At 38.4% G+C, this 14,182-nt stretch overlaps 1 protein-coding gene across 1 annotated transcript in view; it reads left to right on the forward strand.

Annotated features, from left to right (window-relative positions):
* pik3r3b (phosphoinositide-3-kinase, regulatory subunit 3b (gamma)) overlaps positions 1 to 14,182 on the forward strand; it is a 163,448-nt gene that overhangs the window by 132,632 nt on the left and 16,634 nt on the right. The gene's annotated exons all lie outside the window — the stretch shown is intronic.

Here is a 14,182-nt window from a genome sequence, read left to right on the forward strand (position 1 = left end):
GATCTGTACCGTAATCTAAATCAGGTGTTGACTGCTGTTTCTAAGTTAAAAATATCACTCTTTAAAATGTCCTTCAGGAGATCAGACAAACTGTTAGATTCTCACAACTTTTTTTTTTTTCTTGGGTATTGTAGACAACTTTTTTACGATATTTTGCAATTAGGCCATTGATGTTAGTTACAGAAAAAAAATGCATGAAAGTAATTGTTTATTTCAACAATTAAATCAAGTGGATTTGTTTGTTCACAGTGTAATCTACAACATTTATCAAGATTTTTTTAAACAATTACCTGTGCTATGTTTTTCTTTAACAATACACAACAAAATCAATGTTATTTATTTAAACATTTATGCATACTTATCACTTCAGTCACAGTGAATTATTCATATCATTAGTCATGTGTAGCTATATTAACACAAAGTCAGTCTCTTAGGTGTTTAAATGCAGTAGAGGGATACAAAAGGCAAAGAGAACAAGATATAAAGAATATGTATTGTGTCTAATTTGATTTTACATCTCACACATGCAACACATGGGCAACATGGCTCTGCTTTGTGTTAAAAGAGTCTGTTGACATGCAGATGTCAAGCATGTTACTCTGACACACAACACATATGTATTCACATGCATGTGCAAAAGGGGGCACAACAGCAGCTAAGTGGGTTCCCAGCTGGACTGCCCTAACAAGGCCACATTGATATACATCATAAGCAGCTCTTCACACCCTCAATATGTCTATAGCATGGTGGAGAGGAAACTGCTTTGAAGATACTCATAAGTAGTCCAACTACAAAAGAGTTCATAAGAAAGTAAAGTTAGCTAAATTGTAAGCCTTAAAAAAAGCTATGTTTAAAATATTAGATTTAATGGACTGTAAGTTAAATTAATCAACTAAATATATTTGACAGCATTTATTATGAATTGCATCCCAGAATGTGCTCCTTTTGAATATGGGTCCACTTGGTGCGATTTAGAAAACTGTTAAGAGGATGGATTAGAACTAAACATTGGGATTTGAGCAGAAAGTTGTTTTCTCAGCAGTTTAGCAGTGTGTTTGTTTGTGTTTGTGTGTGTGTGTGTGTGTGTGTGTGTGTGTGTGTGTGTGTGCTTGCTTATGTGCATGAGTGTGCATGTGAATGTTTAACATGCAGCAGATGCTGGTTGTTCATACCCACTGGGCAGGGAGCAGATGACACTGTAGGCCGTCTCACCAGACGAGAGCTCCCAAGGTAGGGTGTGGTATTTTTGGATCCATCCATACATGCATAAGCATATGAACAGTACGTGGCCAAAGGAAGAGCCTTGACCCAGATCATTTTCAGTGTTAAAGCAAAATTATAAAATGGGGGGAAATATAAAATTAGTCCAGTCAATGCCACAGCAACTGTAGTAGCAGTGCAGCTGGACGAGGAGCACAGTGCATCTTTCAGCTTCCCTCTCCGTTAAATCAGATTAATTCACACATATTTTCCTCCATTAATCCCATTATGGCTAACCACATCTACAATCCTAAACACCCAAGCTTACACTGACAAACTCTCTCAGTAGATCTTAAAGTCCTTCTGTCTCACTTCACACATTTTTTCCCAAACATTCCCTGATTATTTATCTGAATATGTATGCTGCTGCTGACAGCTGAAGCACAAGAGATATGTTGGGTGGAACACTTTGAAGGACTCTGAACCAGCCTGCACCGGTGTCAAAGTTCACAGAGGAATTATTCTTGCCCGCGGTTGACCTACTGTACCTTTGAAGATGGACTAATCTCGAGCATGGAGACTAAAGTGGCAGATATGATCCTCCGGAGTGGCCGTGCACGAGGCATTGGCGAGATATTGGTGGAAACGCTCAAGTACGGTGGTCCATCCCTAATCATCACGATGACCACCTTGATAAACCAATGTTAGAATAATTGTCAATCCCCGCAAATTGGAGATGAGGCATTATTGGTAAACTTCCGAAGAAGGTAAATCTTGCCGATTGCAACAACTAGGGAGGTATCAGGCTACTCTCCGTCCCAGCAAGATTTTGTGCTCGGTTTTCCTTCGACACCACTGAGCGACTGATGCACAATTGTGGGAGGAGCAGTCCAGTTTTAGAAGTGATAGCTCGTGTATCGATCAAATGTTTGTCCTGAGGAATTTTATGGAGCAAAGCACCTACTGTAATTCCAACAGAATCTATCGATCAACTTCATCGATTTTACAAAGGCATTCTATAGCGTTCATCAAGAAGCACTGTCGAAGGTATGGCATCCCGCCAACAATTTACGGAACATCATCTGTGAAACCAGCTACTACGTTCAAATGTACTGAGGCAATTCTGACTACTTCCAGATTAATACTGGCGTCTGCCGGGGATTCATGATCTCGCTGTTCCTCTTCATCCTCGGTAGACGAATAGGGGATCTGGTTTTCGACGATGATATCGCCCTCCTTGCAGCTACCCAGCGATCTCTCAACAAGTTTAGTGGCACATTGGAGTGCAAGGCGGTAAAGATCAGACTCCAGATCAGTGCCTCCAAGAGTAAAATCCTTTGTGTCGGCTACGCCCGTGTCCATACCCCCATCCTTGTGGGTCAGCAACCGCTTGAAAAAGTCAATTACTTTACATACATTGGCAGTATCATAGAGCCAGACAGCAGCTCAGACAAGGACATCTCATGTCGGATCGGAAAAGCATCTGCAACAATGCCATGGCTATTGCCCATCTGGAGGTAAGTGACTATCGCTTTGCAAACAAAGATTCATTTTCTAAGGTCGATTGTCATCCTGACGGCCACCTACGCTAGTGAAAAGTGGAATTCATCTGCAGTGATCACTACACGGCTGAACGTTTTCCAACAAACATGCTTATGTCGGATCTTAAAAACTTACTATCATGACCGAATCTCCAATTAAGAAGTTCACCATTTGGTTTTTGGCCAACATCATAAACGAATGCTTCCAGTTCACAGGTCACATTCTATGCCAACCATTGGACCTACGGCCTTCATACTGTGGACACCTGCCCAGGGGAAATGACAAATGTTCAAATCAACACCTAATCCTCATTCCACTCCCAAGTTCACCATGTAGTATGTTTTTGAAAAACATCTTGTTCTTGGGCTCTTGGGAATTCCACAGTGGCAGAAAAATTGGAACAAAATGGAACAAAACCTTTTCACTGGGGCTGAACCCTCAATTTTAGTACACTTTTAACCACAGATAACCTTTTAAAATGTTTGAATGGGTCTTGCCAAAGTTGTGTTGGTGGCTGGTTTGCCATTATGAGATGTCATTCTGAAAGTGTTCTGCCTCATCTGACTGAAGTATTTTAAGCTAATAAAGAGGCTAGAATAATCATAGACCAGCTAACACTTAAGAGGTGAGATCTAGCAGATATTTATGCAGATTATTTCAAAATAATTGGCATGATGGATTTCATGATGGTTTGACATGTAAATGCCAGATCCTGTACTTCGGGAGGTTTGTTGGTTTGTTTTTGTTTGCACAGGTCCAGACACTGTATATCTCATACTGCATCATGCTTGGGATTTCTTTATTGTCAAATCACAGAGGACACTTAAAAATTCTCAGCGCATGAATAAGTCTCTTTAGCACTTGATGTCAGGCCTCAGCAGACCCCAGTGTCATCTCCTACCATAGCCACAACCCCATTTGTCTTCATCAGGGAGGATAAGTGACATAGCAGTACCTTGAATAATTGACGATGTGCTCTAATGATTGGCTGCTCAGTCAACAAAGCCGAGAGTGCACTGGGTCAATGAGAGCTGCGGTGTCAGTTGTCATGCTCTGAGGTGATGTCATTGCACCAATCCCCCATAACTCTCGAAAGAGAAAAAGACTGAGGGGTCAAACCAAATTATCTAGAACTTACTAGTTCTGTATTTCACAGTCAAATCAAAACAACACATTGACATGCAGCCTAGTAGTGGAAGCATGTCTTGGCCTACTGCTTTTAAAAACAACTGCAAATGAAAATGCACTTTTTTACATTATAGATAGTTACATTTAACATTACCCATCTCATAAAGAACATCACAATTTGATTAAATGCAGTCATGAATCTAATATGATGCACTTCTGCTATTTATCTGCCAATTCATGTGAGGTAGACTTCAAGAATTCCCACAGCTGGTTTGGGAACATTCAACAAAACTTATGTCTCACAGTCGCTCTGTGTTTGTAATTAATGCTGCATAGCATATTAGCATGCTTTTCTAAATTTTCCGTGGACTGCTTGTCTTTTGACCACAATAACTGTGTCCATGCACATAAGCGATTTCATTCTGTAATTTGTCTTCCTCAGTTCCCCTTTTTCATTCAGGATAATTCAATCTAGCGTTCACAAGTAAATCACTCTGCTTTCCAGCTCCTAGAGAACATTGAGGTCTCAGAGAAGAGTTGTGTCCTATGAATGCGTACGCGTGGTCATGTAGTTGCGTACGGTCAAACTGACCAGGCACAGTGAATACAATAATTTTACATGCTTGAGGAAAAAAAAAAAATTCACCAAAATATTTTATAATAGGGTTCACTGTCGTTCAAATGTTTGGGATCGGTACGATTTTTTCAGGTTTTTTTTATGCGCACATGATTTATTTGATCAAAAATACGGAATATTGAAAAATATCATTACACTTTCAAATAACTGTTTTCAATATACTTTAAACTGTAATGTACTCCTGTAATGACAAAGCTGATTTTTCAGCATTTTCAACTCCAGTGTTTAGTGTTACATGATCTTTCAGACATCTGTCACGAATCTGGGTCGTGGTCTTTTGTCCAACTGCCACAAGAGGTCGCCTCTCCATCATATTGACTCTCACACCATGCATCACATTGGACTGCGTTTCCCATCATCCATTGCACTGACGACACACAGCTGTATGTAGGGATGCAACGATTATAGATTTTGCTGGTATGATTATTGTCTGATGAATAATCCCGATTTTACGATTATGACGATTATTATGCATTTATTCATTTCCTAACATTTAATAATGTATAAAATCACATGAACACTCTTTAGATGTTAAAGTGTTATTTATTACTGGCTTTTGAAACAAATAACACAGTAACCAACAATACAGCACAAAATAATAATAAACAAACAAAAGTCCATCTCTCCCATTAGAATTAAAAAAGGTGACCGCTGCTCTGTAAACATCCATGAGAGTATTTCTCTTTGAAAATAATAAATGAAAATAGATCACAAAAGTATTTAATGTTTTCAGTTTCTTTTGGACCTGGGGTAGAGAATTTGGAAACATGGTAAAAAAAAAAATCTTGTTGGTTTTTACTTATGAATAATACTACAACAGGGATAGTAAATAAATTTAATGAAGTATTATTAATATACAACTAATATTAACTTTATTTATCCCACAGGGGAAACTGTTACTAATGATGGAAATAAAATGAAATATTATTGTAATCAACTGTCATCCATACGTATTCATTTTAATAATCTTTATAATAATTCATATGATTTTACATGTAGCCTGAGAAAATCATGTCTATTGTTTTGGCTTGTGAGATCGGAGATTCATTCAGGAGGACACAAACGTCTTGAGAACGCGGCCCGTGACTTTTATTAATTAATTAAATGAAATGGCCTACTGGAGAGACACAGACACAGGTAGGCTAATTCACACAGGCAACTATCACTTCTCTCTCCTTCTCTCTCGAATAATTAATTAAAGTAGCTAAATATAATTAATTAATTCAAATAAATGTGATCTTACTGCACTATTTAATCTCTTTCTGATCTGAAGCGGGCAGAATGCTGAGCTAACGAGCCGTAGCTTCGCGTCAGGTGGTTCTTGCCTTCATGTCGTGCATTAAAATCATTCAGTGTACAGCTAGCCGTATGTATTCGCTCTTTTAGCATTAGTTTTCTTACGGCAATATTTAAATGACACCCTGGTCATTTTTGGTGTACCCAAAATGGTCCCACACTATCGACAGGCATTTCTCTGGTGGAAATAAAGCTTCGCTGTTTAGTCCCTCTGTCACTAATCTAATGCGTGTAGTAGCCTTCGAGTCTCTGATAAGCACGTAATTTTAAGCTGGTGCACCACCAGTAGTGTGACTTTTTCATTTTGCACAAGCTGCAACAGTTCAGTTCCGCGCAACAGAAACACTCGGTTTTGCGGAACCTTTACGATTAATTAACCGTGACGTTTTAAAGCGCGGTTAATCGCGGAACCGGTTAATTGCTGCATCCCTAGCTGTATGCACTAATCACACACCATACATAAACCATGGACTTCTTTCACAGATCGCAGAGTATTGTTCTGAGTATAGCACTCCCCTAGTGTTAGCTGCCTTACCGAGCCATTCTGTGTTTTTCTGTTTAGTTCCAGTATTGTTCTGCATTTATAACTCTCCTAGTTTTAGCTGCAATACGGAAACCACTTTGTTGTCAGTCTTGCCTTGTGTGTTTTTCTAGTGTTTTGATTCTTGCCCGTGTTTCCTGGATTTACCCTTTGCCTTGCCCTGTTGGATATTGTTCGCCAATCGTCGACTCTCGCTAGCCCTAGGATTGCTCTGTGTCTTGCCCGTACCATACCTGTTTGCTGTTGTTTGACCCTGCCTGTTTTTTGACTGTTTATTAATAAAAGCTTGCACATGGATCCGCACGTCTCACGTCTCATTCGCCCCGTTACAACATCATTCTATATGCTGATTTGGTGCTTAATTTTGAAAACAGTTCTGCTTAATATATTTGTTGAAACTTTAGTTTTTCAGAATTTGTAGATGAATAAGAAGTTAAAAATGAAAACCTAAAACATAAATCTTTTGTTACATTATAAATGTCTTTGCTGCCACATTTTATCAATTTAATGCATATTTGAACAGAGAGAGCACAGCGCATTTTGAATATGGAGTTAGTTATTGTTTCCTTCTGCTTGTCAGAAATACTTTCAAATGCACAATTAGTCACTTGCTTCATCCTCTGTTTACACTTACTGCAGTCATATACTCTTTGCTTTCTCCTTTTGGACATTTGAGTTGCATTGAAATATAAATAAAAACAATGGATGTTTCTTTTTTTACCCAGCCTGCCACTTCAGACTCTTACTTAATTTCACATATCTCACTCTATCCACTTGTCACCAATTATGTTCTCCTCATGTTTCTTCTTTACCTCATCTTACCTCTTGTGCTGTTAAGTGATAGAAACCTACTTCTTAAAAATATATTTAATGCAACATGTATTGTATTTTTCATAAACAAATAAAACCTTGCCATGCTTTAGCACTTTAGAATCATACTTTAACAAACTCATACTGGCGCTTGCTCATGAATATCCCCCTTAGGTAAAAAATCTGATTTGTAAATCTGTATTTTGCTGAGCCAGCAGTACCATGCTTTGCTTTTTCCCTACATCATTCTTTCTTGCTTGTTATTTATTGTATCAACTCAAACTATTTCACTGTGGGTCATTTTAATAACATTCTACATTTACCCCGAAGTGCTTCATTTTCTGCAATATGTGGTGTTAAAGTCTGGATTTGCATACGGTGAAAAACAAAATAAATAAATAATAAATAAATAAACTATTCTCTGAACTTGTGTGTGTACTACAGTAGAGTAGAGAAACAAACACAAGAGTGTGTTTTATGAATTTGATGGAATCCTTGTGTTTCCACCTGGCTCCAATTCCCTTGAACAATCACACACTCCCATCTCCAAACCTGCCAATGGCACAACTGTTAAGCACAGGCTGTTTGGCCTCTCAGTGATGGTGTTTTGCTTGTACAGAAACAGATCCCCTCTGCAGGCTAGGATGGGGTCAGCTGCTGTTCTGTCAATGGCTACTGACCCTAATGAGGTGTATAAACTGAAGGGAGTTGCTTATTAAAATATAGGTGCACTTTTCAAATGTTTGTATCATGTTAGTTCATGAGTTATACCAAATTACTAGAGGTGGTCAGTCTAACTATATATATATATATATATATATATATATATTGCATTAATGGATGCATTTACTAATAGGAACTTTTTGTAAAGTGTTACCTGAACTGTTTTTATTTTGGTGTTAAACATTACGCATGCAAGTTATAATGCATCTTTCTGTGGTTTCAAGCAAGGATGGGAGTCTCATTTGCATCTTTCCATTCTTTGTTTGGATGCAATTAAAATGCCTAGCAACCACAACCGTGGGAGTTGAAGGCAATCAGCAGTTGATACAATGACATGTGTGTGTCACTGAGTTCAGTCTTCTATCAAGGGATGAAACAGGCATCAGGTGCTGGTTATAATTGTAACTAAGAGCTGGGAGGAGAGTGGGGGAGTTTTTGGATAGTTTGTTCACTTCAGCATGAAATCTCATCGGAACTCACACGGTTATCAGACTAAATTAATTATACACACAACTCTCTGAGATACTTGTTACAATCAAGGGATGGGATAAAACCTTGAAACACTTACACTGAAGGGTCTTGACGTTATGTTATCCCATGCGGTTTACATTTAATAGAATAACACAACTCGTATAAAGATGTGGAAGAACTTTTATAAACAAAAGTTTAAGAGATCAAAGTTTGACTATTATCATAATAGGTTTCATCCCACTCAGTGGTCTAGTATTAAAATATATAGAATGGATGTAAAGTTGTTGTGTCATGGTTTACATTACCAATGGTTACATTTGATGCATATAAAAAAAACTTCCACAAAGCAGGAAGATATGAATGCAGATAAAACAGATCTCCCGTACTGTAGCCAGGAGTCACAAATCCTGTTTAGTGGCTCTAGCTTTAAAACAGAAGTTATGCCACATTGAATATTTATTCATGGTAACAGGACAGAAAACAGCCCAAGTATGAATATTAAAATGCATATATTTTAATGACCAAAACCTCATGCTAAGACCCAGAAGTGTTGGAACATCTGTGTGCGTATGGGGGATTGGGCATAAAATTATAAAAGTTCAACTTTGCTCTTGAATATTTATTATTTAACATGAAATTTGCCCGGTAGCTCTATGTGATTGGTGGAAATCCATGCACCAGCAAATATAGTCTGTGCGATCCACTGTAGGATTGATGCTTATAACATGCACGTTCATTTACTGATGCAATTGTCTGACAGAGGCCTCTGCTTTAAAGTTGATGTTTTATGAGGCCACCTGCAGTTACTTATTTACTTTGCATTGTGGCTAAGCAAAATAAAACTCTAAAAATATAATCAATGTTTCACAAAAGTGGGTGGGACAAACTGCATCCCCTTAGCATGCAATCAGAGCATGATACAACTTTTGATTTTAAGAAATGTTAGTTCCTTTTAACTTGTGTAGCTAACTAATGTTAACAAATGGAACCTAATTCTAAAGTGTTACTAAAATCAAAATTCAACACCAGACTTTTGAATGTAGTGAATCTCATTGAAGAATTATTTCTGTTCCATTCAGCTATTTTCAAAATTACTAAAAGTTTTTTAGGTATCGAAACGAATCGAATCAAAGGAATCAAAATCAGAACCAGAATCATTAATATTTCAGATTAATCACATTAATCAACTGTCATGATATTCTACACTTTTGACAAACACTGACAGAACATATTGGCGTATACTTACACATGTATTACATTATGCTACATATCTGTGTTTCTTAAAGGGCTCATTTGAGATGAGTACTGTTTAGATGTCCGTTTCAGAATTGTTTTTTTTTCATTCAGAAGACACTTTTATCCAAAGCAGCTAATGGAAATACATCCTTAGGAGGTTCTAACAAGTGCTGCTATGCAAAGTTCCATAACTTTTAGGAAAAGAACAAAAGTATGAGCTAGTAAAGTGATGTAGGTAAGACACGATGAGACCTCAGTCCTGCCTAAAGAGGCACACCCAGGTTCAGCCTCTAATCTTTTGATAGTCTATTCATTACTTGGCTTCTATAAATGCAGGCTTGCCATTATGGCAAAGGGTTAATCTGTTACTATTTGCTTCTCAAGTGGACACGCTCTCATAGTTGCAGACCTCGTTTATCCACTTTAGTCTCATGATAGAATGCAAAGATATCCGGTGAACCCAGCAGGTTTCCCTGGTGTTGTACTAGAAGACAATGTGCTTGTTTTATTGTGATGGTTTTAGACGCTGTAGCTGGGCTAATTGCAACTTCAAACCACAGATCAAGCCTCTAATGTTCTGTTTGTTGAGTGTTTCATCTTATCATCCCTGATATTTAGTTTTAGGACTGTTTAATCATCATCGTAAGCTGTTAATTAGTCTAGGATATATGGATTATGACTGCTGATATACTATCTTTGTGCCTCGCAGACCGATCTGGCTCAGACAGGCAAGAGTTAAACAGCCCTTTTTTTATCTGCTGAACTGCAGAATGCTGAGCAATGGTGCCTGATGCCATGACAACCAGAGGGCCGTTCAGAGAGAAAGGTGGCTGAGGAGTAGGCGTGTGGAAAGAAAAGGATGACAAGAAAAGTAGACCCAGGAGAAAAAAGAGAGAGAGAGAGAGAGAAAGGTAGAGAGGTGAAAGAGAGGCTGATTAAAACTTGAGAACGCTGTAAGAAAAGTGGACAAGAGGTGGAGAATGACGGAGAAAGACAATGAGACGGAGGAAGGGGGCATGGGGGCGGGGATTGGCAGACGCTGACTGCTTGTTACCGAGTGTCACCGGAGTATTGCATCAGTCCTAGTGGGATGCTCACATTGCAGGATGACATCACAGGAGCGCAGACTGCCTGCCACCCAGAAATGGAGACGGAGAGAGACTGCCTCTGCCTTTGCTAGCTAATAAGCCAGTGTGCTGCTCTTTTTTTTTTTTTTTGCAGAGTCATTAACACATCGTTGTCATTTTTGGGGCTGCTCTGTTGCGCATGCGCTAGCACGGCAATACCGGTGATTTATGCCTTTTTGCACCCCTGAAAATCCCGCCAATTCAGGATGAGAAGTGAAGAACAAATACCAGACAGTATGCATAATCGTTTAACTCGAATCAGAGCATACATTATCCAAGACACATGACTCCTTCTGCCGAGTGCGCCCATTAGTGCAACCTTGTTGATAAAAGAGACTGATATCTAGTCATGCTTGAAGTATCTGATAATAAAGAACTACTGTTTTTATAATGTGTGTCCAGTCCAAAATGAGCTTTGTGAGTTATATGTCATATGTGGTCTATATTTATCATGGAGATTGCAGCAATAAAGGGATAGTTCACCAAATGGAATTTTGTAATTTAATCACCTTCATGTTGTTCCAAACCTGTATGGCTTTTTTCTTCTGTGGAACACAAAATCAGAATTTGGTCGCTCCTTTCAGCATAACAAGGATTTAAATTTAAGCTTGTTCCTCATGTAATGTAAGCGTATGACTTCAGAAGACTTTGAATATAGCTCACAAGCCATATGGACCACTTTTATGATTATATTTGAAAGCTTCAGTTCTCCTGGGGACTAACTGGGTGGGAAAGTTTAAACAGTATAATTATCCCTTTGTGTTCAATGGAAGTAAAGTCATTTGGGTTTAGAATGACGGAGTAAATGATGAAAGAATTTTCATTTTTAGGTACACTATTCCTTTAAAGAAACATCTCTAGTTAGTTCTGTTTTTTTCCTTTTCTCTCAGTTGGCTTTGAGAGAAACAGCTTATGGCTTATTCCAGGCATAGAGACAGTGACAGAGAGAGCAGCCTGATTCTCATGAGCTCAGCAGAAAAACAGAAAAGTTGATCTGTCTCACTGTGTGTAATTTACAGTGGATTGAAATTAATTTCCCCCTCCATGATATCAGCTGGGGAACAATGATATTGCTTCTTTCAGCTTTCATCTCCTTTATGAATTATGTATAATGCACACCAGTGGTCACACAACAGCTCTGGGTTTTGTGTGCCTCTTCTGTGCCGCCCTTATGTCTGTGTTAAATATGGAACAATGAAGCCGCCTATTTGCATCTGAACTGAAATTGTACTTTCCACTCTAGTTGTTACAGTCACAGATAAAATATGAGATGCTCACGGCTACATTTAGTCAATACAAATACAGCACAGTCAGGCTATTGTCACCCAGCAAGCAGGCGACTTTTATATTAGCATGTCGTCAAAATGTCCTTTCATTCATCATCCTCAAATTTACATGGCATGGATGTAACTCCCCTAACCCTTCTTAATGCCTCATTCTTTCAACAGGATTTGGCATCGTTTAGCTGGGTCTTATAGTCAGGCAGATTAGAATCTCATTCTGCTAGACATGCCTGCCTTTTGGGCTCACAAAATCTACATGTGGAAACGCATTTCGCCGTAATCGGAGAAAAGAGTGTAATAATAAATCATGCAGGTATAGTGTGAAACATCAGCTAGCAAACATTACAAAAGATAAAGACATAAACCTGATGGCAAAAAGTAGGTTAATATAAGTTATACATGCAAATAGAATTTATTTCAAAGTTTTGTTGCTTTTATTTCTATGTGTGTTAGCCTTAAGGCTAACTATATGCTTACTCCTAAACAGTGACAAAATAAACTTGTTGCACATAATTGCTTTTAAATTTTACATGGAAAAATGTTGATGACTCATCCTGCACTACACAGATATTTGTTCAATCGTATGCTCTCGAGAATTGACATGTCCTGGTAGGCATAACTTTATTTAAACCACAGAGAAGACCAGGTTTTTAGTTTGCTGGGTATACATTTCTCTGTAACACAATGAATAATTGGGACCAAACATTTGATTTTAATGTTGGCATTCATCATGTCTTAGTTCATACTCACTTTGGTAATTAAAGTTTGCAGTGCATATAGTTTCTCCCAGCTCAAGATCTTTTCCTTTTTAATTTGCACATCTTGGATCAGCCAAATCTGAATACCCTGCAGACATACCATAGAAACACTGTTAGCATTTAGCTCACTGTCCAATAAGAGGACAGGCATGGACCAATAACAAGCCTCAGTTGGTTGTGCATTAAGGTTTCTAAGGCACACACACTTTTCTGACGCTCAAATCCCATAGTCACGTGTGTCTTTCTCCAGTGTTGCTGAGGCGGCTAGCAATACACTAGTGACCGCAGATAAATGCATCAGTCTTGAATTTACAGCTCGTATGGACATAATTTACATGGTCCAGTACATTTATTACTTGTTCATTATGCATTGGGTGTAAGTGATTAATATTTTCCCACAGCTTTTTATGGATTACTGTGACTGTTCGGTTGCTTGTCATTGTTTTGGATCCATCTGCTCATGCTGAACTGAAGCATGGACAGTGACAATTAAGCAAGTTTGACACAGTTGACAAGGACAGCCATTGTCAGGCACGAGCCATCTGGAGGTTCCTCCCTTAAAGAGATGCAAACATTGTGATCCTATTTTTTGCTCTGGCCATAGAGGGTCATTCTCCGTCTTGATGGATAGATCACACGTATGAGAACAGAGGGGACTGAAAGAGGCGTACAGGAAGACAGATTGCCATCCACAATATAATTGTTTATAAAGCAGACCACCAACCTCCATTAATGATATGCACATAAAAGAAAACCTGAAGCACAGGCAACAGTTAGCAAATATAAAATTTTTGCAAAATGCCTGGAGGAAATTCAGTATTTTTCTTAATATTTTATTTTTGAAACTTAGAAGACTGACGGACTCAACACAAACCGAACTGAACTTTTGACTGAAAAGGTTTTTTTATTTGTTAATGTTAGGCTACTTCTTTTATTTTATTATTAGCATGTGTGTTCTTTATTTCATAAGCACAAATGACATTGTCCATGATTAATTCCAGTTTGTATTTCCACAGTTGCCCATAATAGACTTTTATGAGCTGCTGTTTCTCTTATGATACTTCTAATATATTTACTGATATGCACTGTCTATATCTCCAATCAACATGCTATCTTTTACGTATATAGCATCAAAATCATTACTTCGTTCAAACCGAACTCCGCTCTCTCCATCAGTTCTGTACCTCTTAGTAACGGTTTGACCAATAAAATCTCGACTTCCGCTCTTCGAACCAGTTCATTGGATCATGAGAAACACGCGGCTGCAAATAATGTACAAACTCCGACTTTGGCAACTAGTTGGGAGAGCTGCGCATTCTGATTGGCTCCAAATCTGGAGTGCGCGTGCTCCACAGCACCTACAGTGCCAGTGATCCGTTTTAAGGCGAGTCCATTTCGTGCCGGTGAAGGGGTGTAGTAAAATGATGTCA

This window comes from Barbus barbus, assembly GCF_936440315.1.
Source record: "Barbus barbus genome assembly, chromosome: 13".
Lineage (NCBI taxonomy): Eukaryota > Metazoa > Chordata > Actinopteri > Cypriniformes > Cyprinidae > Barbus > Barbus barbus.